General features: G+C 42.3%; 1 long non-coding RNA gene across 2 annotated transcripts; it reads left to right on the forward strand.

The window, feature by feature from the left end:
• The first annotated feature begins 150 nt into the window (after positions 1-150).
• LOC114796219 (uncharacterized) lies at positions 151-10098 on the forward strand. 2 transcript variants are annotated; one of them, XR_003750634.1, is made up of 3 exons: positions 151-257; positions 8495-9067; positions 9406-10098. It is a non-coding gene; the product is annotated as an uncharacterized LOC114796219 (long non-coding RNA). The 2 variants fall into 2 exon arrangements; XR_003750633.1 differs by having other exon boundaries at positions 8495-8833; positions 8913-10098.
• Positions 10099-23323: the final 13225 nt, after the last annotated feature.

Below are 23323 nucleotides of genomic sequence, written 5' to 3' on the forward strand. Positions count from 1 at the left end.
CTTTAATTGTAATAAAGGTTTCCGGGGATACCAGGACGGTATTGTGCCCGAGGCGGAAGCTGGACGGTAATAAAATAATTCGCAGATTTCCATCGAGCCGCGCGCGTGGCGGGACGGCTGCGCGCATTATTGAAGTCGCATGTGGAGGGTCCGGTGTCACCGGGTGGGTGGGACAGGGGGTTGCGGACAGGCTGAGTCGCTGGCTGATGCCCGGAGGTTCGGACCGAACGAGGGAAGTTCCGCCGCGCTGTATCCCGGTAAAATGGCTTGTTGGTTTGTTGGATTTTATGTTGGAGGATTAAAGTGGGCTGCGGCACGGTAACGACATCTTGACATGGACAGACTTTAATTTAGTCATCAGAGAGAGCGAGAGAGAGAGAGAGCAGTCATAATGATTCATATGGCATTCAAAATTATATTAATCAAAATTATAGCAATCCAAAAACCGATTAATTTATTGCACACCTCGAAATGATGCCTGGATTATCATTGACAGATGAGATTATAAACTTCACCTTCATTATACAGAATTTGTCTGCAAAAGTTCTGCTTGTATCATCTATGGTGCCTATGATTAAATATTTCTTATGTCGTAGAACAATGACCAATTAAATTTTTATATAATAAAGGCGATATAAATAAGATGTGTGCAAATTGTAGCACGTCGTGTAGACGAGTTTCAATGACAATTTTCTGAACATTTTAATTCATTTTCTCACCTTTAAAAAAAAATGCAATTAGAAGGATGAACTCGAAATGAATTTAAACGGAATTGAGTTTTGCCTGAAGCACATCTGACTGAATAATATTACATTATTGTAATATAAAATAAATCAAGTCAGTGCTGCTGGTGAAATGTAACACAATGAACGCTAATAATAATAATAATAATCTATATAATTATATACGATTTATTAACAACATTTCTTAATGAATGGAAGAGTCGAGATCAGGTAAAACAGTCGATGTAATCATTTATTGAATAACATGCAGAAAGATAGCGGTAGTGTGATTGAAATTTCTAGCAGCCCATATTGTTCGATAATAAAAGAAATCGCATTACTGGCCAACAGTCATAATAAACTATATTATTCCTAAACGTTGCCAAATGACCTTCTTTCCAGATTTAATTATAGTTTTACAAGTAGCTGCGGATGGTTATCATCTCCAGTACCGGGTCAATGGGTATTTATGATATGAATAATCAGAGTGAACCTTCTCTTATCACTTGACGCCGCGTGCTGCAAGGTCATGTGGCGGAGACAGGAGGACCCGGTGACCTCCCCGACGGGCCCAATCACGGAGGCCGGCTCGCGCTGACACTGTTTGTAAACCCCATCGTGATCAGAGCGTCTCCGCTCCGGACATGCGCGCTCGGTCCGCGCGATGCGCCGGTTATTACCGTCCTGATGAATGGGGATCGCGTTGCCTCTAATAGCCGCCCCCTATTTTCACAGCCTCCCCCGGCGAACCCGAGAGGCTGCAGCCGCGACCCCCACTAATTGGGATGATTATTGCAAGATGTGCTTTTCAGGGGAGGAGCAGGAGAGACAGTCCCTTCATTCCTGCAGCCATGTCATGTTCAGGATTAAAGCCAGACCCTGCGGATCGAACAGGCAGAAAGACTCTGCAGAACTTTAAATAATTTTAATGAAGACACACAGAAAGGGTTTGACAACGAGAAATACACACGCAGTAGTTCCTGCAGGGAGAGTTGGGTGCAGGTACATGAGGAAACCTAGAGCAGCTCAATCTGCAATCTGATTGGCTGAGTCGTCCTGAAATTGCAGGTCCACACACACACACACACACACACATAGGGGCAGTGGTGGCCTTGCGGGTAATGAAACGGACCAGTAATCAGAAGGTTGCCACTGAGCAAAGCACCGTCCCCACACACTGGCTGCCCACTGCTCACTAAAGATGATGATTAAATGCAGAGGACACATTTCGTTGTGTGCACCGTGTGCTGAACTGCAGTGTATCACAATCCCTTTCACTTTCACACATGCAACTAGGAGTCTGGAGTGACATGTTGCCAGTTTACCGAGGGGTAAAAGCGTGATCACGAGGGGTTTATTGCTTAATGAAGATTAAGCATTAAGATTAATGAAGATTCTTAACCATTAGGCCACCACTGCCCCAAAGTATTCAGCTCCAATGAAATATAAGCAACATGATTTATGTTTTTATGTTTTAAAGTATTATTTCACAAATTGAAACATTGTTAGGAAACTAATTGTTTGGGCACTTGTAAGGGGCAATGAGTGATCATACTCCATGCCTTTGTAAAATGGGGGAATGCACTTCATGCACTGGTGGCCTTGCGGGTAAGGAAGCGGACCCCGTAATTGGAAGGGTTCTGGATAGAATCCCTAGCCACCATGGTGCCACTGAAGTGCAACTGAGCAAAGCACCATCTCCACACACTGCTCTCCGGCACCTTTCATGGCTGCCCACTGCTCACTAAGCGTGATAGGTTAAATGCAGAGGACACATTTCTTCACTTTCAATCACTTCACTTTCACTTCTAAAATAATTTAGTTCAAATAAGCATCTCCAAATACAACAGCCAATATTTACAACCCTCATTGAGACACATCATCCTCATTCTGACATTTACACAGCCAAGAGTGTGGGACAGTCACAGGTACTAACCTTTACTGTTCCCAGAGACCCTGGATGTATGTGTCACGGTGAGGTGACCGGGCAAGCAGAAGACTTTCGGTAGAGTTACATTCAGCTAAGTGGTGAACGTTGTTTTGAACATTTCTTGGCTGAATCTGTCTCTCACAGCACTGGTGAAGAAAAATCCGAATATGGAGAATGTATAACTACAACAGAGATGGAAAGACAAGCAAAAACATAATTTAGCAATATTGCTATGACAACGACAGACTAGATTATACTGGACGAGATCTCAACTGAGAAATACTCAGAACATGGATATTAGGAGTGGGTCTATACTATTAATGAGAATTAGTAATAAAAGAAGTCTTGTGGACTTGTGGAGATAAAACACATCAAATACCAATTTAAAGTAATGCCTCTTTTACATTGTAGGTCAAACTAAATAAATACCTAAACCTTATTATTAAATAAAAAAAAGAGAAATTAAACCATTTGGTGCTTGTGTGGATCAGTAAGTGTGGGCATCACTTCACTTTCATTTGGAGGTTATTTTGTGGGTTTTTACTGCACCTGCACCTGTCCTAGCAGAATTATTTCAGACAGTTTTCAGCATGTGAATGCTGTTGCTCTCTCTCAACTGGATTATTTACTCCGATTTCATTTCTAATGTTTGGTCTGATTTCATCTCACTATGTGTGTGTTCAGTGAGCAAACAGAGCAGGTTAAATTAGCTGAAGTGACATCCTATACCTACGTCAAATAACAGAATGAATAATTACACACCTACATGCGAGTGTATATTGTTTAATTAAATATGTTACATTATCTTTATATTCTCTGTGACAATATTCCTGGTTGGGACCAACAAAATTATCTCACAGGAGCAGAATAGCCAGCCCTGAGGAGCTGAGGTGGATAGAACAGGGACTGCGCACCTTCATCCCCACAACCTTCACATGGCACCTTCATCCCCAATCCAACCTGTCTGGTTCCTCAGAGACATTAGCAGGCTGGTGAGACGCCATGTCCATGTTCTGACATGGTTGGCCCTCTATATGCCAGGAAAGGTTTTATTATAGTGATTAAAAACGATCAGCGTACCCACAGCTGAATTTGTAGCCACTCCTGTAGCCAGATTTTTACGGAATTTTGTGGTTGACTTGAAACAAGAAGTTCACACGGTGTCAGCTGCCACATGGGTTGTAAATAGCTGCTAGATAAAGTCAGTTCGCATGGGCTCAGCTGAGCCTTACTGGGAAAAAAAATCCTCATAATCAGGGAGCGTCTAATTAAATAAAGAGGCTCGTGGGGATCTCTGCATTCCTGGATATTCTCACGTTTGAATTTTAAATCCAATATAATGAATTCAGGGTGTATTGCATTCCCTGAATATAAATGATTCATTTAATTTCTTGGACAACAGTGCTGATATAAATAATTAGTCTGAGTCTTAATTCAGGACAGCCCATCTGCAATATTCACTCATAATAAGAGTAACGACAGAATGCACACGATCACAGCAACTGCACTGTTTCCCCTGGAGCGACACAGAACATTCTGTGTTTGTGCTGTGCACATATTTGTTTTTAATATGCGGGATCCTGTTACTCGATCGTGTTTAATATGAATAAAAGTTGCTCTGTGACACGCTTCTCCAACAGGAAGCTGGACACTCCAGTTCTTTTCAGTTAGCTGCACAAGATGCTCTTCTCTGCACTCAATATAAAAAACGAAACAATAAAACCTTTCAACTGTCACAGAAATAAGAAAAAGCACTTCTTCATGATATATTGTACAATCGCGTGAGTATAATAATACAGGGGTGAGAGTTTCTGAAGAGACTGCTGACAGGGCATTTGACTGCTTGAAAATGGCAGATTTTGGTGAATTCCATTCAGTTGTGTTCCGCCTGCACCGAAGTACAGCAACATGTGTTCGCATAACTCACCTCAGAAGTGTCTCTCGTTTCTCACTTCTCCTGGTCAGGGTTGGTTTCTATCAACACCGAGGTGGCTGAGAGATGGCGGCAGGCTTGATGTCTGGTCAGGCTGCTCCTGTAGACAAAATAAAGCAGCCATGCAGACAGGCCTTTACACAGCCAATATTTCCCATACATTTACTTTTTGTAATGCAGCATTCTCCCTGAATGTTGCGGCATTTGATTCATTTAGATTTATGCACTGGAATAATTTCACATGAAATAATTTAAACTCAGTATATCTTACAAATTACATTTGTGAATTTTAACACATGCATGCTGCACAGCATGTGAGAGATCACTGCCTTTGGTGTGGACAAAGAGAGAAGATGCAGTGTTTGCAGGGAATAAGGGATGGCGTGTCCTCCTGAATGTTGGCAGGGAGACAAGGATTACCATCAATTCCATACAAATTGCAATAATACCCTCAACCCGGGCCACCCACACACCCGTGCGGATACAGTTTATAAATTGCTCCATGTGTCCATTCCATTGTAGCGATGCGTGACACCCCGGCTGCTGAGGGTTATCAGCATTTCCCCATTCTGACTCCACAACACTCCCACCACTGACACACACAGGTACATGCTGCCAGCAGGTTTCTAGTTTCAAATGGAATGACTCTTTTTGTGGGGGGACATATAATCATCTTTACAACCCAGATTTGGGAAGGTGCTGCTCACAACTGTGTCCTTGGGTGGGGAGCATGTTTATGGCCAAGTGGAAGCGACCCGTGTTTGCAGCGACCTGAGAAAAAAGCTTGTTCTTCACCTCGCTCCAATGGTTTCTTGAGCACAGGAGTAAATAAATAAATAATAAAATAAAGCCCTCTATATCACCTCAGCAATATTTTCTGATTAAAATATGGGTTTAGAATAGAGAGTGGTGCTTCACATAAGCATTAAGCATGAAAATCAATTTCTTTACCGGTCCTGTTCACTGAGAGGTAAAATGAAGCAGCAGTAGCAGCAGAAACAGTAGCACAGACAGTAGAAAAGCCCTCAGACATTACATGGGTATTTACACATCCAGTTCAAGGCAGATGAAACGCTTGATCCCACAAGTGATCATACTTTTGTGTGTGTGTGTGTGTGTGTGTGTGTGTGTACAGCTGGTACAGTGTAAGCGTCAGTGGTCACTGGAGGGGTGTGTGGAGAAGGGGGTGGGTCGAGTCTTTGAAGAATGATAAAATGCATCCTACTCGTCTGAGCCCATAACACCCCGCAGATAGCCGACCACTTCTCGACCGCTTCCACGCAGACTGTGGTGGAGACAGCAGGCTCTGGGGGTTGTGGTCCATCCAAGGAAGAATTATTTATCACCTTGCACCGAGTTATGACCGACAATCAACTGAAAATATGCAGCAAGCTTTTGTCGAAGGCTGGGATATTTATGGTGGCTTTCTGCAGACTCCAGCCTCTCTGCCACCTGAGGGAGCGTTGTGTGGAGGTCAGGGTTTTCGGTTGTGATCCGGTCATGTCCCACACCAAGGGGGAACAGCCACCATGGCCATATTTACATCAAGTAATGTAAAATTATCAATAAAAGCAGAAAGTCAGGCACCCTACTTTAACACAGTCCAGACAAGTGACCGTCCAGCTGGTCTGAAGTCTGATCCAGAGACTGAGCAGGACGAGAAGATATTCAGAGAGGGACATGTGAGAAGAAGTGGTTTTTAGGTCTAAAAAAGCGACGCATTATAAATGACCTTTGTTTATATAAAATGTAGCTTTATTAACAGTAACACCACCCCAACAACAACAACAATATGTATAATGATAATAATGATAATAATCTCTCTCAGTTTCAATAAACACTTATTCCGAATCAGAACAAAGGGGCAGGGCAGACATAATAATAATATTATTACAATTTTTTATCAATTAATTCCTGGTACTAAGACAGTAAGTTTATTGATATCCATGTAACAATGTGAGCATAACATTTAATCAAAAGAATAAAATACCAGGCTGCTAAGAAAGCTGTAAATCAGAAATACAAACTCACAGACCACAGCAAATTTCATATCTTGTTGGACCAGTGGAATGACTAGACCTGAATACCAGATGAAAGATCACTCACAAACCCTGGCGAGGTGGGACAGGGTGTCACAGGGTCAGGCTTGTATCTGTTGCCCTGTCCTGAAGAGGAAGTGACATGAGATACTTCAAGACAAAAATTGCCCCACTTAGCCAAACAAACTGCAGCGCTTTAACCCAGAGCCTCTAATGGCCAATAAAAGTTGGAAGTGTCTTTCCTCCGCAGCCATGAAGTACAAGGGCAAAATTAGAGGGGGTTACTACAAATTCCTGCTTAATGACTGCTCATTTCTGTGCATCTTGTGAAGGTCGCTGAGGTCCAGATAGGATCAGCCCTCACTTTCAGTTTTATATGCCCGGTGCAGGGAGGAACCCCCAGCCAGCCGGACAGAACACAGACCCCATATAAAAACATATCAGTTGGATTCCATGCACTGTGTTCTGTGTATGAACCCTTTCTTCAAATTTTGTTCCAATTTTTTTTCTTTCTGATCCTTTGAAAAAAATCTTCCACCTCACCATCGTCATGGAAAGGTCTAAATACCTCAAACACTTGTCTTTGTCCTGTACAGAGCTCATAAATTCTAACATTAGCTGTACAGTAATTGTATTGAGATTGGGATATAGTGGGGGTTTGGGGGAGGAGGTTATGTGGGCTTTGCTGTTTGAGGCCTGAGTGTCCTTCTAATGGTTTCTTTAGAAACCATATGTCCTTCATGTCAGCTGAAAATCTACAGTTACAGTTTACGTTAGTGTGAAAGACAGACAAGTTGCATAATATGAGGCCTTGGGGCTTTTTAAGCAGATCTCACAGTATTGCCTTACCGTCAATAAATTTAGCCCCGCGATAGTGCTGACATAAATTAGAGGCCCTGTCCTCCAGTAACTATACTTCCAAAGGTGTCATTGTGCGGTCCCAAGACTGCCGTGCTCAGCGCACACTGGCAGCTCACATAATTAGAGGACCACATCTCCTGCAAAGGCCTCCTCTCCCTGGGTCAGTGATAGCAAAAGGCTCTTAAACTTTATATTCCCTGATGGAGCAGAAAAGCTAGCACAACATTGGAGTCTGATGTTTTGGCAAACTCATTAACGCTCTTTTCTTTCCAAGGGCTGGAGTGGTTAAGGGGAGTCATGGGCATTGGTGAGGTCCAGACTGTTGTTTCCATTCTCTGGCCTATTTTGAAAGCCTGTAAATGCTCACTAATACGGCAAATGTAATTTAGGTTTTATATAACAAATTCTATACCGAAACATGAAAGAGAAGGAAGGAAAAATGATTTCAGAGTGTATAATATAACACATTTTGGACTTTGAAATCAGATACATTTATAAAAAAAATTTTTTTTAAAATAACTTTAAAATAAAAAAAGTTTACTAATTTTTTTTTTTCAGCATAGTAAACAACGAGGAGAATGTTCATCAAAATAATGCAAGCAAAATGTTCAGATCTACCATGGGGTGAACAAAATGTCTAATCATGACAGCATTAAGGTTGCTCCTGCTTTGAGTGGCTGTGTCTATTAGATAAAAGATGGGAAGTGAATGAAGGGTAAATGTTATTGGCTGCGTTAAGCAAAATTGGTTGCAAAAATGGTCTCCTTGAATTCAACTTAATAGCCAAAACATGAACCCTGAAAGCTTATCTTGTGCATCTCAGCATATTTGCCAACTTTTCTTGTTATGGAGTCGTTTGAAGTAATTTAATAAATTCATCCTGCGATGTGCAGGTTGGGAAGATGTCGACTCAGTCAGCAAACGCTTTTAAGGAGGACATACAAGCCAGAGTCAATGCTAATTTAATGTGCTGCTGCATTTACCTGTATTTCACCTTTTCTGTTTGCAGCCACTACACTCAACACCGCATTTATGAAAGACAAGAGCTGGTTTATTTTCATAATTCATTCCTGCCAGCAGTGCCGGAACTCTCCTTGGCTGCTGATAGAAGGGCAAAGGAAGTGTGAAGAAGAAAACGTTTCAGATCGACCCAGGCCTGGCAGTGTGAATGTGTGGCAGGTGAAGAGGACGTATCGAACCTGCAGAGAGCACAGCGGCCAAAGAAAGGGACACCAATAGGTCAAGAGGACAGCAGAGCAGGAAACAACATGAGTCTTCTTCTCACATGGCCTTCTTACAAAAAATCAGAATAGAAACTCGGCAGAAACTGAACCCCCATGACCCTAGAGTGAGTGACAGGATGGTGGAGGAGAGCTGACGTTGTTGAAGTATGAATTTCACCGTTTGTGTTCTTTCGCGGAACACAGAGTCGGATCAGTCCCCTCTGATTGGCGAGAGGAACGTGACCTGTGGTCGAACTGCCGGTGAAGGGAGGAGCTGTTTATGGGCCAGTCAGGTTCGATTTATAAAAGCACAGCAACTCAATTTGCAGCCCATCATATGCTGTGTGTTCTTGGATCCAGTGAGTTGTGCAAACACCCTTCTACACACTTCACTTTAACCACAATATGGATATGATTTAAAAACTATGATTTGAACTTTTAGGATTTGATTTTTTTTTCCATTAATGAATTTAATTAAGAAATTAAAGTACACTAAACTGCAGTTCTGAGTAACAATCTAGGTCACACCTACTTGAAAGCAGGTAACTAATTCTTCACATCAATAACAACAACCATTTTTTATAATATATTTTACATTTCTTAAACATATCTCTTTTTTCACAATGTATTAATAACTTTGTTAATTTGTTTCATTAATGGTCTATATGGTTGCCTAATCCAGCCACTGGGTATGCAGGTGGCAGTGTTTTCTTGGTGTCGGTCCCTAGCCCAGGTAAATGGGAAGGTCATCCATCCGTGCCCCTGATGGATAGGAAAAATGAAGCCTTCCTATAATAAAAGGAATCCACAAAAAGATGCCATTTTCCAAATCCTCCATCTCAGCGCAGAAGCAGGGCTTCCTCCAAGAACCAGTATTTTATGAAGACAAGATGGAGAGAATAAAAGTAATGCACTGAGCAAATGCTTGGCTGGTCATCTGGCAAGTGGACAAGGAATAGAATTATTAAGCAGAGAGGAGATTTCCATCGAGACTATAAAACCCAGGTCTGGATTCAATCTGTGATGATACCCTGCGACGCAATCAGCCTACCCCGCCTCCCAGCCCTCTGTTGTTTTACCATTCATGTGAAGATACATTTTTGTGCTCTACCTGCCCACAAGTGCTTTAGCAGACCCCTGTAACATTATAGCTGCAATAAATAGTGAAAGGGGTGTAGCTTTCAGCCTCCTCTTTATCCCGCTCCCTCCATCTGGGTCCCGACTGATTCACGGTGACTCCAGAACCTCTGCGAGTACACCCACTCACCTGCTCTCTCTCTCTCTTTCTCTCGCTCTCTCTCTCAGAATTCCCCCCTCTCTCTGTATGGCTAGCATTGCGGCACTGGTTTTCGTTTCCAACCTATCAGCAGGAGAACTCAAGGTGTTCTGCAGTGTAGACTTATGCACAGATGGCCCGCTGTTCCTCGGCCGCGTGATTAAAGTTCACTTGGTAAAATGGCCAGACATGGCCACACTCTGGCCCTCGGTGAGAATGAGTGGACTCATTCTCACAGCGAATACACGCAGGTCTACAGCAGCCATACAAGCATGTGCTTCCATATGTGTGCAAACACACAGCTAATTTGAGTAAATTGGTCACGCGTGCCGTGAAGACCAGACATCCAGGCCTTGGGAATTAGTCTGACAATTTGAAAGACTGGTGGTGGGTGTAAATGCTGACCCTGTAAACAGTGAGTGGGTGTTTCAAAGCCCCGCCTCTCTATTTCTGCTTATAAGTTGCAAATGCAGAAACTGTCAGGGTGAAGAAAAGTACAAACCAATGTTACAGCTGCAGTATTTTAAAATGAGCAACAAAAATAAAATATATTTATTTTTTAAAAATTCCAAATTGAAACCAGTGCAGGGATTTATTTTCATACTGGGATTACTGAACATCTCCAGCCACCCAGTACAGATCCAACTAAGCACACAGAATATCCAACATGACTGCATCCATAAAACAATGACCGGCCTCCCCTCTTTTTCTGAATTCAATAAATTCGCTTCACATTACACAGAGGTGCAATGTGTTAATGTTAATATGTTCCTTTTGTTGCTAAAATATAGTTTGCCACATAATACATTTTAACAATTATAATGTTCAGTTTCCCACTCATGGCCACATCCCTCAAAATTTCTCCTACTAGACTGGAAGCCAAACGATTATTCTACTCAAAGACAGAATACAATGGTCCTCCCTCAGGGACATATGGTTCTGTCCTGCGTTCTTTTCCCGAGGACTGCACTGTGTTTATCCAACAGAGGGGTTAAATCTGCTTCAGCAGGAGGGGTTATCAGTTGTTGTCTAGCTTCAGTGATCTGATCAGAGGGTGAATTGGGACGTTTGTAAGGTGATCACACACTGAAAGCTGTAGGTCACACAGATAATGTGGGTGGCCACCTGCTATTAGCCTAAAATCTGATACGGTATCAGTAAGTGCATATCTTTTAGAGAGAACATGGCCTTTCCTCAACAAAGATGGTCTTTGCTCTGTTTATTTCACAAATGTATTTCAAAGGAGGCTGTTCTGATTCAGTGACTTACATTACATGTAATTTAATGCCAGGCATATGTTTCAGGATGGAGATAGGGTGCTACTTGGATTTTAGCAAGGAGTTTTGTTTCATCTGTCAGAGATTTTGTGTCCAATATCACCAGGTGATACCATAAGATGAATAACTCAATTCAAACCTGACAAACATCTGATGCAGATTTGTGAAACATCAATGTCCATATATTCCCATTTAGACCAACACATCTTCAAAGTCCAGCGGGGTCCTCAACAACCTGACCTAGCAGCTGGTGAGCACCGCTGCAGCCGGTGCTACTGAGGACTTATTCAAGGAGACATTAACAAGAGCGCCAACCAGCCAAAGGCCTTGTAACTTGGAAGAGCAAGGTGTTGAGATCATTAATTTTAACAAGGTGGAGCCAATTTTATTCTCAGTGGACTGGTTACTCCTCAGACGTCTTGTTCTGTCATTAGACCAGAGCAGGCGAAAAAAAGAAAGAAGAAAAAGTTGAACATAGGGACATTAGCTTTACTCACTGATGGCATTACTGTTGGGATGCTAGCTCTTCTGTGTGCAGTCTGGGACAGTGTCTGTATGAATTTTAGTTTTTGGAGACAAAAGGAGGTTTTAATTTTTCTTCCTCTGCTGCCCCCTCAACCCAACCCCCATGAAACAATAAAATTGTCCAGCTCTAAGTTATGGAGCGCTTTTGAAGTGCTGAAGGAGGGTCAGTAAATTTGCAGAGCACCTTTGGGAGTCACTCCAGTGGTCTAGCCCATGCCATGCCGGGCAATGTGATTTGTGGCCGCCAGTGTCACGTTTCCTATGGCACAATAAATTCACTCCTGTGTGGCCAACATTTTGAAATCATGAGGAGCTGGCAAGGGGCATTTTCGTGTTCCCTGTTTTCTCTCTCACCACCCTTCCTAAAAGCAGTCCTGTGGTCAGCCAGAGTTTGTCGTACCTGTGCTTCTCCTCTCCAGTGTCCCCCTGGCCTGCACCAGTTGTCCTACATGCTCGTAAATGGCATATTACTATGAAGTTATAAAAGCCTCAGTAACAAATGCACTGTTTAATGGCTTAAAAGAGTGGGAAATGTCAGTGGAGGAATAAATGTGAGTTACTATTTCCATTTTCAAAGGCACTCCAACAAGTAACAGACTTCAAAAAAAAAAAAAGAAAAAAGAGGAGAAGTTAAGTAGTGTCAGAAGAGGAGGAAGAGGACAGCCATGCATGATGTTTGTCCTCTTTTTGCTGGCCCTCCCTCCATCTCTTCATCGGCGTAGACACCTGCGCACGTCTAAAGTTTCAGCAGGCCCATGAAAAATAAGCACATAGCTTGAATCTCTTAATCCGCACGGCTCCGCTGAGCGTGGTCACATGATACTGCAGGGCAACTGATGATGCTGGAGGGTGGAGGTGGGGGGTCGATGTGGGGATATATTGGGAAGGGAAGGTGGAGGGAGGGGTGCGGGCAGCTTAATCTTTTTTAATTCAAATCAAGGAGGTCCCCAGCGGGGGCGCGGAGATGATACCCTATACGCTGCAATCAGGCTGACCTCCACTCACTGCGTACTCTAAATGATTAATGGAGCTGCCTTCCCGAGGGTTACCACGGCAACGGGAAATCCGATAGCCTTCAGGAATTTGCTGCCCAACCAAGAGTGAGCCAGGGAAGGGGCTGGGAGGGAAGAGGGGGGGAATGAAGGTGGGAGGATGAAGAGGGGGAGAAAGGAGAGAAAAAGATTGGTGTTTGAGCAGACGGCGTTGGTGGCCAACGGTTTACAGGATTGAAGCAACAGAGGTAAAAAAGGGAAGGAGACAGTAAAACTATAGAGAAGAGAGTAGAGGAAACATTTGTCCTGATTGGTCACCATCAAGCAGATCTTGACACTGTAAGTGGTTTGGCTGACCTTCAACTTGACCATTTTCCAGTTGTCTTACAAAAAATCTTGACCCAGAGATGTTCTAAATCTGCCTGAATCAGCATGTCCAAGGTGAAGACCAATGTCAAATATGTAGGGCTAAACCTGTAAATACTGTCAATTTGTCCAACTGATCCATGTTAATGATGTGAAATCTCTTCTGTTTCATTGACAGGGTCTGGGTACAGAGAGCTTTCACTGATCTGACCATCTGCCACATGCAATAAAACAAAATATGAACATCTTAGTATTGGAAAGATCTGAATACTGCTTCAATGATATCTACATTCATCATGTACACTGAGTCATATTCTTGTAGGAACATATTCTATGTGTTATATTAATCAGTGACACCACCTACACAGTGTCACTTTAGCATAGTTGCACTTCCAGTGGGATTTGAAGCCATAATTATGGCTTTGTTTGTACCACTGTCTGCCAGATGAGCTATAGATGAGAATTACACAAGGCAACATAATTCATCCTTCACACAGTTACTATTTATTGCTATTAAACCAAACATGTGGTGAACACTGCAACTTAGCCACCACTTTCACTCAGCTGTGACGTGAAACCTGAGCCAAGACATGCATTAAGGGTTGTCTGGAGCGTGCACATCTGTCTTCTGCTGAGCTGCCAGGCCGGGGCAACACCTCCTGATACATGGCTGACAAATGGTTGGAGGAAAATAAAAAATAGACATAATAGAGTAAAAGCAGGTGCTCCACACATGGGAGATAATTAAGTCATTAATAGCTGTTAAATGGAGTAAGATGATTATTTCAGCTTCTGTGTTTAAAAAAGTAGTTTCTGTTGGGGGATTGTTTCAGGGGGATGATACTTAAATGCCAGGTGAACAAGATGCATTCATCTTGTTCACCTGGATCGGACTGGGTTTCTGTCAGTAAAGTGTGAAAGTGAAGTTATTGTCACACAGCACACGGTGCACACAATGAAACCTGTCCTCTGCTATTAACCCATAACCCTTAGTGAGCAGAGGGCAGCCATGACAGGCGCCCGGGGAGCAGTGTGTGGCGACGGTGCTTTGCTCAGTGGCACTTCAATTGCACCTTGGCGGCTCGGGATTCGAACCGGCAACCTTCTGATTATGGGGCCACTTCCTTAATGGCTAGGCCACCACTGCCCACTGTACATTGCAAGAGCTTATTGTGTTATGACTGTATGGAAATGATGCAGTAAAAACTTACTGTGTGCCTGTCAATTATTTAAATGCACCACATAGCTTAACAGTCAAGTTGAGTCAGGTGTATTTATGGACTCTGTATACCCTGCAGTGTAAAACAGTGTATGTGGGAAGGAATTGAGGTTGGTCCTGGCTCATCTTGGACACAGGCAGGGGGGCTTCAGGGATAAAATTGATTATGGTCCGCTCATCGATGCAGAAACATGCAGAAGTCCAATTATGAGATTAATTTTTACACCTCTAATGAATACTGAGAATTTTTTGCCAGAAGCCTTGGGCAAAATACATGCTAATGGAAGGCCCGTTTGGGACTTACTAATTGCATATCATCAGTTTGATTAATAATAAATGATCAAATATATATATTATTGACTGTCATCCATATCCACACTGGCAGAGCAGATTTAATGGTTTTATTTAACAGCAAATGAACTGAGAGCTCTCTCAACTCACAACCAGAAAGGAAAATGAGACAGGCCATCACTGCCTGAGGGAAAGAAAGTTGTCTTGTTTAGCGCTCAGAGGTTTGGAATAGAAGAGCATGCTGTGGAAATCAGACAGCTCTACTTTTGGGTTGTGTGTGTGTTTGTGAAGGGGTATCAGTTGTCAGGTCCATTGTGACAGTTGAAGGTGGAATCAGCTGCTTGCCTTTCACAGGAAACCACACAGACAGCTCTATATTGGCCTGGCTGTGTATTGAAATACCATCCGTGTGTGTCCATGCCTGTCTGTGTGTATGCTCTGTGGATGTGTGTGTACTGAAAGACCATTCGCCTCAGTGTTCACAGTATCACTTTAGGTAACCATATATCTTTATTTGTGTCTCCCACAACATCATGTCAGCTATTAATACAGTTACAACGACTTTGCTTTCTTGCACAGGATGACATAGTAACTAACCACAACAATGTTGACATCCACTATATACAATATGAGACAAGTCAGAAGCTCTGAAGATGTCACACCAGAGAGTAAATCAAGTAAAGTTGAACCAAGAAATTCAGATGAATGGCAACTGAATTAAAGAAGATCTGATTATGTTAAAACCTGCCTATGAACTTGATGACCACAAAGCCCCTCTTGCTAACTTTGTGTCCCTGCACAAGATGTTATTACATAAAAACATCATGTAAAGTCTATAGAACATTTACAGGCCTACTTTCAAAGCACCATAATCAACACTGTACTTTGATCATGTTTGTTAATGTCAGAATAAGTATGTCTTCAGCAGATAGAACCAGATAGAAACACAAAATAATTGAAAGCTAGTTATCTATACCCAGCCCATTTTGTTGATGTGCATTTTTTTCTTATACCCAAAAGATTAAGTTTAAGTATGCTTTTTTGTAATCAAGAAAAATGTGACAGCTTGGACATTTCCTGAACTGCCCAATCTGGCAACACTGAGAACCCATTCTTGTGTTTTGCTCATACTCCAATTTGTCCACAGCACCATCGGCGGACACGGCCTCTGATGTCTCAGAACCATGTAAATCATGCAGATTATCTGTCAATTTATTAAGGAATTCTAAAGGAATTCTAACGTCCACAATGCACAACATCCCACCAAAAACAACCTTAAAAGAAGCATGCTCCAAACATTTGCAGAGAACTGGGGCATATGTGTGTGCAAGTCTTCATTGCTTTGAGAATGAGAATGTGCAACACATCCAAGATGAATGAATAGCAATGTTAGCTGAGCCTGGCCTTTTTGTGTGTATTTTACAGCAGATGTCAGTAGTGATTAAACTGCAATTGGGTAAATGGTTGGCTCTGTTGGTGTAAGTTCACTAACTACCAATGGTCTGCATGTTGGTGAAGAGTGTTGCACGTCCCTGTTTTCATGTTCTTCGACTCTATGAATTTTTCTCTATGTTAATGAATGCGGCTGCCCAACTGATGCTGAGGGGGTATCAGTGCCTGGCGACAGGGCTGTAAACCACGTCAACCCTAGGCCACCGCTGCCTCTGGGTCTCTGCCCACCGCTCCGGTTTCCCCTGCTTCCTGACAGCCGGCCACCATAAAACCACCATCAGCCCTGGGAGAGGTTCACCCTCCATCTTCAGAGACCCTCCTCCGAGTCCAGACTCCCTTTGCTGTTGCCGAGCTGTTGCTGCCTGCAGTTGGATAAACCTCCACTCCAGCTGAGACTTATTCATTCGGTTAGATAGGATACTACTTCACAATTTACACTTTATTGACAAACTGAACCAGAGTATCTGAAATATGGTAAATGGATAAAATACAGAATATAGGAAAGGAGTGTTCTGAAAGATCAGGAGTCTTGATTAAAAGTGATGATAACCTACACGCTTGATTTGATATCAAACTTGATCATGAGATGTTTATAATGGAGGGAAACTGAGGAAGAAGGGAGGTGACCGAGGCTTGCATGTGCTATATTGAATGAGGACGTGTGAATGCTGTCACTTCTATGGGGACACTACTATTTTAATATTGGTTTATTAGTGACAGAATTAATAAAGTGGTTATAAAGACCTATTTGACATTAGTGACATTCCCCATGTACCATTTCTATTATGGCACTGTAAGAATACTCTAAGAGTTACCTCAATACCTCTTACATGAACATCTCTTAAATAGTAAACCATGAGTCAAACATGCATGATGAGGCCGGATGTCCAAGAGAAACACGGGTTCAGTGACTGAGGCCGACCAGGCATTCCCAAGGAAAAGACATCACATGAAGCTGGGAAGCAGAGAAAGCCCCATGTGGAGTGACGAAATGTCGGGAGTGGGGCGGACAGGGCTGGGACAGGCGATCACAGCAAGCGCTATAAGCCAATTAGCCAGTGAGGACGAGGGCGGACGATTTATTAGGGGTAAACACTGTGAAAGGAATGTTTATAGTGGGCCGTCTCATGGGATTTGTGCTTGTGTGTGTGTACGAATGACATAGCTGCCAATTGCATCCACTATCTAATTAGAGTCTTTTCCAAATCCTCTGCCACTAATTGGAAACTGTAGCCACACTTGACCAATAAATCCACCAAAACCCTTATCTAGAAATCTATACCTCCTTCAACACAGATCTATATAGCTTCTAGACCAGATGAGCCACACAAACCTTGATAAAAAATCATCACGTTGTGTATTTCAACAGCTGTCATGACTGAGCGTGTTGGTGTGCACCGTGAGAGAGGGCTGACGTCCTTTTTTTACCGCTGGCAGGCAGGGGACGGCCAGTATAATCAGGTTACATGATAAATGAACGGGGGAAATGGGGTCATGTTGTATTAAGAAAATGTGTGTTTAAACCCAAAACCGGCACAGCCCTGCAGACTAATGCATCTGCTATCGACTGGACACCTGAGAGACACCCCCACACACCCCAGCCCTGCCGGAGTTACAGTGCCGGAGTTGTCAGGCTCATCGATCCTAAGGAGAGTGGAAAAATGCCTCCACCCTCTCTCCAGCTTTTTTACCCCTTACTCTTTCATTTATCTTTTCCGTCTTCATTTTTTTATCTCTCTCCTCTGTATCTCCCCCCCTTGTTCTCTTTTCCTGTTCCTCCTCTTCTCCCTTTCTCTGCCCCCACATACAGGCAGACAGTCCACAGACAGGCAGCGTACAATAGTCCCAGTGTTCCACGTCTGGGATTTTGCCCCTGTGCCTGCAATTCATTTCTGGCACAGTTGTGGTGGCCAACACTCAATCCTTCCTGAATTGCTGCTAGACAGCTATGATATTTCACCAATGCACAGGGACTGGAATTTACTAGGATTTTGGAACGTTTCTTTTGACTTGCAAGCACCTACGTGTACATGGACAAAAACGGCCATTGTGTTCTTTAAAGGTTCATTGTAGATATATATAATGTTACCAGCTTCTCTACCAACAAAACAACGTCTGCCTTTAGTTTGGGTTGCTGAACCATGTTTTTGGGGCATGCAGTTTATTTGAATGCGCTTGGTGGTCACACAGTGTGAACATCCAGGACCTGAGGGTGATTCTCATGTCACACAGGGTAAATAATGTGAAGACAGCAGTCGGTGGAATACGAACAGATAAATGCAAACTGGCAACTACCGCAGCTTTAACAATGTGATTAAAGCGTTGCACATCAGGACAGATATCATAACTGGCATAAATGGGATTTATTTATTCAGATTTCTCCCATAAATAGAGCCTTAGAAGGAGAGTAGTGTTTTTCTGATAAAGATTACATGAAATTTGTACATATTTTTAAAAATGTTATTTATCCTGTCGATTTTTATGATTTAGAAATAAAATGTCTTGTTACATGAGGGCATATACACTGTTGCTGTTTTATCAGTGTAAAGTATCCTGTCATTGTCATCGTAAACATTTATGGGTTTCATATATGTGTACCTACATATGTATTCATGATTGCATTTTAATTAAGAACTTTAAACAATAAAACATGTAATCATAGATGTAGCACAGGTTTATGATATTGTTAATCCATGGTTTTTACTTATTGTGCAATTGCATTAATTAGTTTGAATTGCATAATACATAACATAACAGCAACAGAAACAGTTTTCTGAAAGAAGAGGTCTGACTGCTTCAACATTAGAGGATGTATTAACAGTTTAAAAAGGATATTTTATCATGTTTCCAAGTTTGTATGTCTCTAATGATTTAAATACTTATTTACAGTCCCAATATTTCCTGTCATAGCCTATACATACATTAACATGTATGCTCTAATGTCCATGCATAGAGTTTGGGGGAGAATGGGGAGCAAGGAAGATGTTATATATATTTTTTTGAAATATTTTCCACCATAATCTACTGTAGGTTAAATCAGTGATGATGTGTGTATTTAAACTGACTGCATTTTGTTCTTTATGGTCACCACTTGCTGGGGTCCAAGGTTGCCTATTCATCAAAGCTGTCTCTGCATGACGAGGTACACAAATGATCCTCTCAGGATTATGTGGGGATGAAGATGGGCCACGTTTGTTTAAAACTGGCAAGCCACTAAGTTACATTAAACTCCCCATTTCCAGGGGCCGCCGTGAACTCATCGCTGCTTCCATTTGCACTCCGCTGCTGCCGCCACTGCTGTGGCCACTCGCGTTTCTCAGTGGTCTTGATGGACACACTCGGGAACCTTCTAGTTGCATTAGCCTGTGTTTGGACATCTGTGGAGGCTTGGCACGGTGAGGGGCCTTGTCATCATGGCTTTAGGAAGTCAAAAAATCGCACAAACACACGGACAAGCCATAATGAAAACACGGCTCGCTTGCTGCATTAGCTCTGCATTAGAGTCACAACCGAGGACTGAAATGATACATTGGCGCTGTCAGGAAGATGCTCGCTGTTAATTGGTGGCTTCTTAAACGCTTACACAACAAGTCTCTCTCTGTCTCGCTCTCTCTCTCACACACACACACACACACACACACACAACACAGCCGTTTCCAACTACTCAGGATGCAAGTGGGTAAATTACGGCTTGTGGTCTTATAAAGTGAAGTTTGTATACATTTTGTGTATACGGTTTAGCTTTACAACTTATTGGAGAGTGTGGAAGCGATAGAAAATCTGTCAGAACTATTTATTTTCTTAAAAAAAAAATCTTAAAAAAAGATGTTCCATCCTTAAATAATGTACTGTATCACAGATAAATGATGATAATCTAGGTCTGTCTATATAACTGCATGAATGGATAAACAAACATGCTACATTTTGTGTCAATAAAAAAGAAAAAAGAAAAATTGGATTTAGAATAGTGTTGTCTCTGGACTCCACGTAGAATCTACACGTGTACGAGAGAGCTGGGCTCTCTGATATTTCCTAATCCATTTATATGTGTCGGTGGTGCAGGTTCAGGGCCCTGCTGCAGGGAGATCTCGCCTTTCAGGGCACCAGGCCCTTCACACAGATCAGCAGCAGTGGCACGGTGGCGGCGCAGAGGACACCCGCCGCAGAACACAACATGAGAGCTTGTAAACTGTCACTCATCGCTGATAAGAAAAACACATTCCTTTTTTTAAAGAGGTGACGGCCTCAGTCAGCACCTCCCTGCCTCCACACACATGTGAAGCGCAGAGAGAGGACTACAGCGTAACAACACAGTGAAAGTATGAAAGTAATCTGGCTTATGTTATTTAATGTATCGCGAACCACGGCGTCATCTCGTCACCTTCATAATGACCAGAATAAAGATATTGTTCAGGAAATAACAGCACTGAGAGAGCGCGAACCACTGAGAGAGAGCGAGCAGGGACTGAATGTGTCTTTTATTAAAAAGCTCTCAGCGACTCCGAGTAAATTCATTATCTTCCTCGCCAGAGAGAGTTTGTGTCCCTCAGGCAAGAGAGATGCTCAAAATTAATATCCAGCCCAATCCTCCTCTGCCTCAAATCTATTGAATGCTATGAAGCTCTGAAAATGTTTACTAATCAGGAAATGTGTCTTTCTTATGGTTAATTGGTAATATGGTAAATACAATTTAGATTCTGTGCAGATAATGTATCAAATAAAGGCATCTATTTGCATCCGGGCATAAGCAGTGAGGGCATTTTAATTGTAAAGCCATCCATATCTGTGAATTAAACTCATGTAACACTGTAAATAGTAGGTTCCTGTGCTGAGACCAGAATGTGGTTGATACGGGGTCTGTGTAGACCTGGGTATGAAACATACACAAATACAATTAATAGTATAAACAGAGTGTGAAAAGTGTGCATTGTTACTTACACAAGGGCTTGCAGTGCAAATAGTGTAATGTGTGGTTCTCTTTAAAACAGAGTTATAATACAGTATTCATTTTACTCTAGGGTGTAAATATATACATCTATCTTATTTAAATGGCAAATAATGAAAAAAATAACTGGGCAGGACTGTTTGTGTTAGCATTAGGTGACTAGTAAAATGGAGAAATGGGCTGAAACATTTATAGACATCATCACACCAGGGTAGAAGTGGCTACCCATGGAGAGATGCTTTCACGCGTTGTGTCACCTCACTATAACATGCCACTTCCTGCTTGTGGAGCGTGATTGACAGTGACACTGCAGCCTGATCTGAGTTGAAGAATTTGTCAATGTGGGCATGACAAAGGGGCGCAAGCCCAGGAGGCGAGGGACCAACTTTAGAAACCAGGTCTCGGGTTTCCGTGGCGGCCTGTCTCGGCCTAGACGTCTGCGAAAAGGTGGGAACAGTCCAGATCTCCATTCATTTCTAATGTACTTATGACTTCACACCACTTTGCTGTATTACTTACTCTTCCAGTTACCATGACAGTGACACAAGAAAATGTCAGGAAAATGCCAATTTCCTCCCCTGCTGGTTGTTCTTCATTGCCTCCTCTTCCTCCCAAGCACCACTCACAGCAGCTGTACCTTAATACCACATGTCTGCGACACATTGAAGCGAGAAACAGCATCCCACTGACAGGGGAACTGTTTTGAAATATATATTTGCCGTGTCAACAGACTAAAAAACGAATGTAACTGTATATTGTTATCTTTTTTCACTTCTGTGTGATCATTCCCCATATTCATTTCAAAACAACTTCAGATAGCATAATGTGAACTTGAAACCATTAGGAACGGAAGAGTTCCTCAACAGGTCCGGGAACAGCGGAGGACAGTTGCCCATTACCATGCAGTGTAACACTAAACGTCAAAAGGAGGCTTGTCACTCGCTTTACCTAAACAAAATGAAAGTTGAGCAGAAAGGTAATTGACAGTTTAACTTCTCATAGTTCTGACTAAGAACTGTGCCCTTTTCAGACCACTTCTTCAAAATAATCATTCTGAAAAACTGTTTAATACAAATTAAATAAACTCTTATTCTATTCACTTTTTAAAATGTCTGTGCTCAATTAGATTTTTTTTGTTTGTAAATGCTCATTAAAACTTATGGCACACACAATAAATTAGCATAAACATTATTTCAACTTTGGAAACCATAACAAAACTTTTACAGACTTTCATTCTGAAAGATTTGTTCTTTTCTTGCTCCATAACAAAAAAATCTTGCAGGTCCCCCAGTCCCACTGGAAAGACCATGTGAGTCGAGCACCTATCTGTGTCATTGGGGATCAGAACCAGATGGGATGGGTCACGACCCCCTGCAGTGGAGGGTCAGACGAGTGACTGTCACTCAGGCCTTCGTGAGTGCGTTGCCAACAAAGAGAGTAGGTGCGTTCAGTGTGTGTGTGTGTGTGTGTTACGCAGACAGAGGTGTTAATACAAACACAGCTCACAGGATATGACTGACACGGCACTCACATCTGTTTCAGTGACACTTCTGACAGACCGCGTTCAATTCAGCACATGGCTTCAGCACAACCAGGCACAGGAGATTTCTCAGAACAGCAGAAAAATGGGGAGAACGTCTGACATGTATTCTTCAGACCTCGCCTCACTGATGAATGCACAAAATTTCACCAAAAGTGGCTCTGCATTTAACAAATGTTTAAAATATCAAGAAAAGTAGAGGTTCATGCATCTTCCTTTTCTTTTCTTCCTCTGGTTTTCTCATGGCTGATTGGATTACTCCAGGCCCATCAGATGAGCGGACAGGGCTTGATCAATGGCAGGAACACTGAGGATCAAATGGTCATATATCAGAAAGAAATAGCCCAGAGTCAGCGCTCAAAACCGCCACACAGACCACAAGATGACAATTCTCCTGTACTCCAAAATTACCCCCCAAACACACACACATACATATTTTATTAATATCACTTTAGCCAAAACCTAACCCTGTCCCCAAATAAAAAAAATTTAAACATTCATTTCCCCTATGAGGACCAGCAAAATGTCTTTTGTTTGCAAATGTATTGCACAAACAATACAAAAATTTATAAATACATTATAATTTTTCTTAGTCTAGCACCTAACAATCTCTGAGCATGCTCTTCCCTGACAAGTCTGAGCCTTATCAGTGCTCTTAGTTTGTAAACTCAATATTCTATAGAAATCGAACGAGAATTGCTGGTGTCTTCCTCTTGTAAGTCGCTTTGGATA

Source organism: Denticeps clupeoides, chromosome 8 (assembly GCF_900700375.1).
Source record: "Denticeps clupeoides chromosome 8, fDenClu1.1, whole genome shotgun sequence".
Classification (NCBI taxonomy): domain Eukaryota; kingdom Metazoa; phylum Chordata; class Actinopteri; order Clupeiformes; family Denticipitidae; genus Denticeps; species Denticeps clupeoides.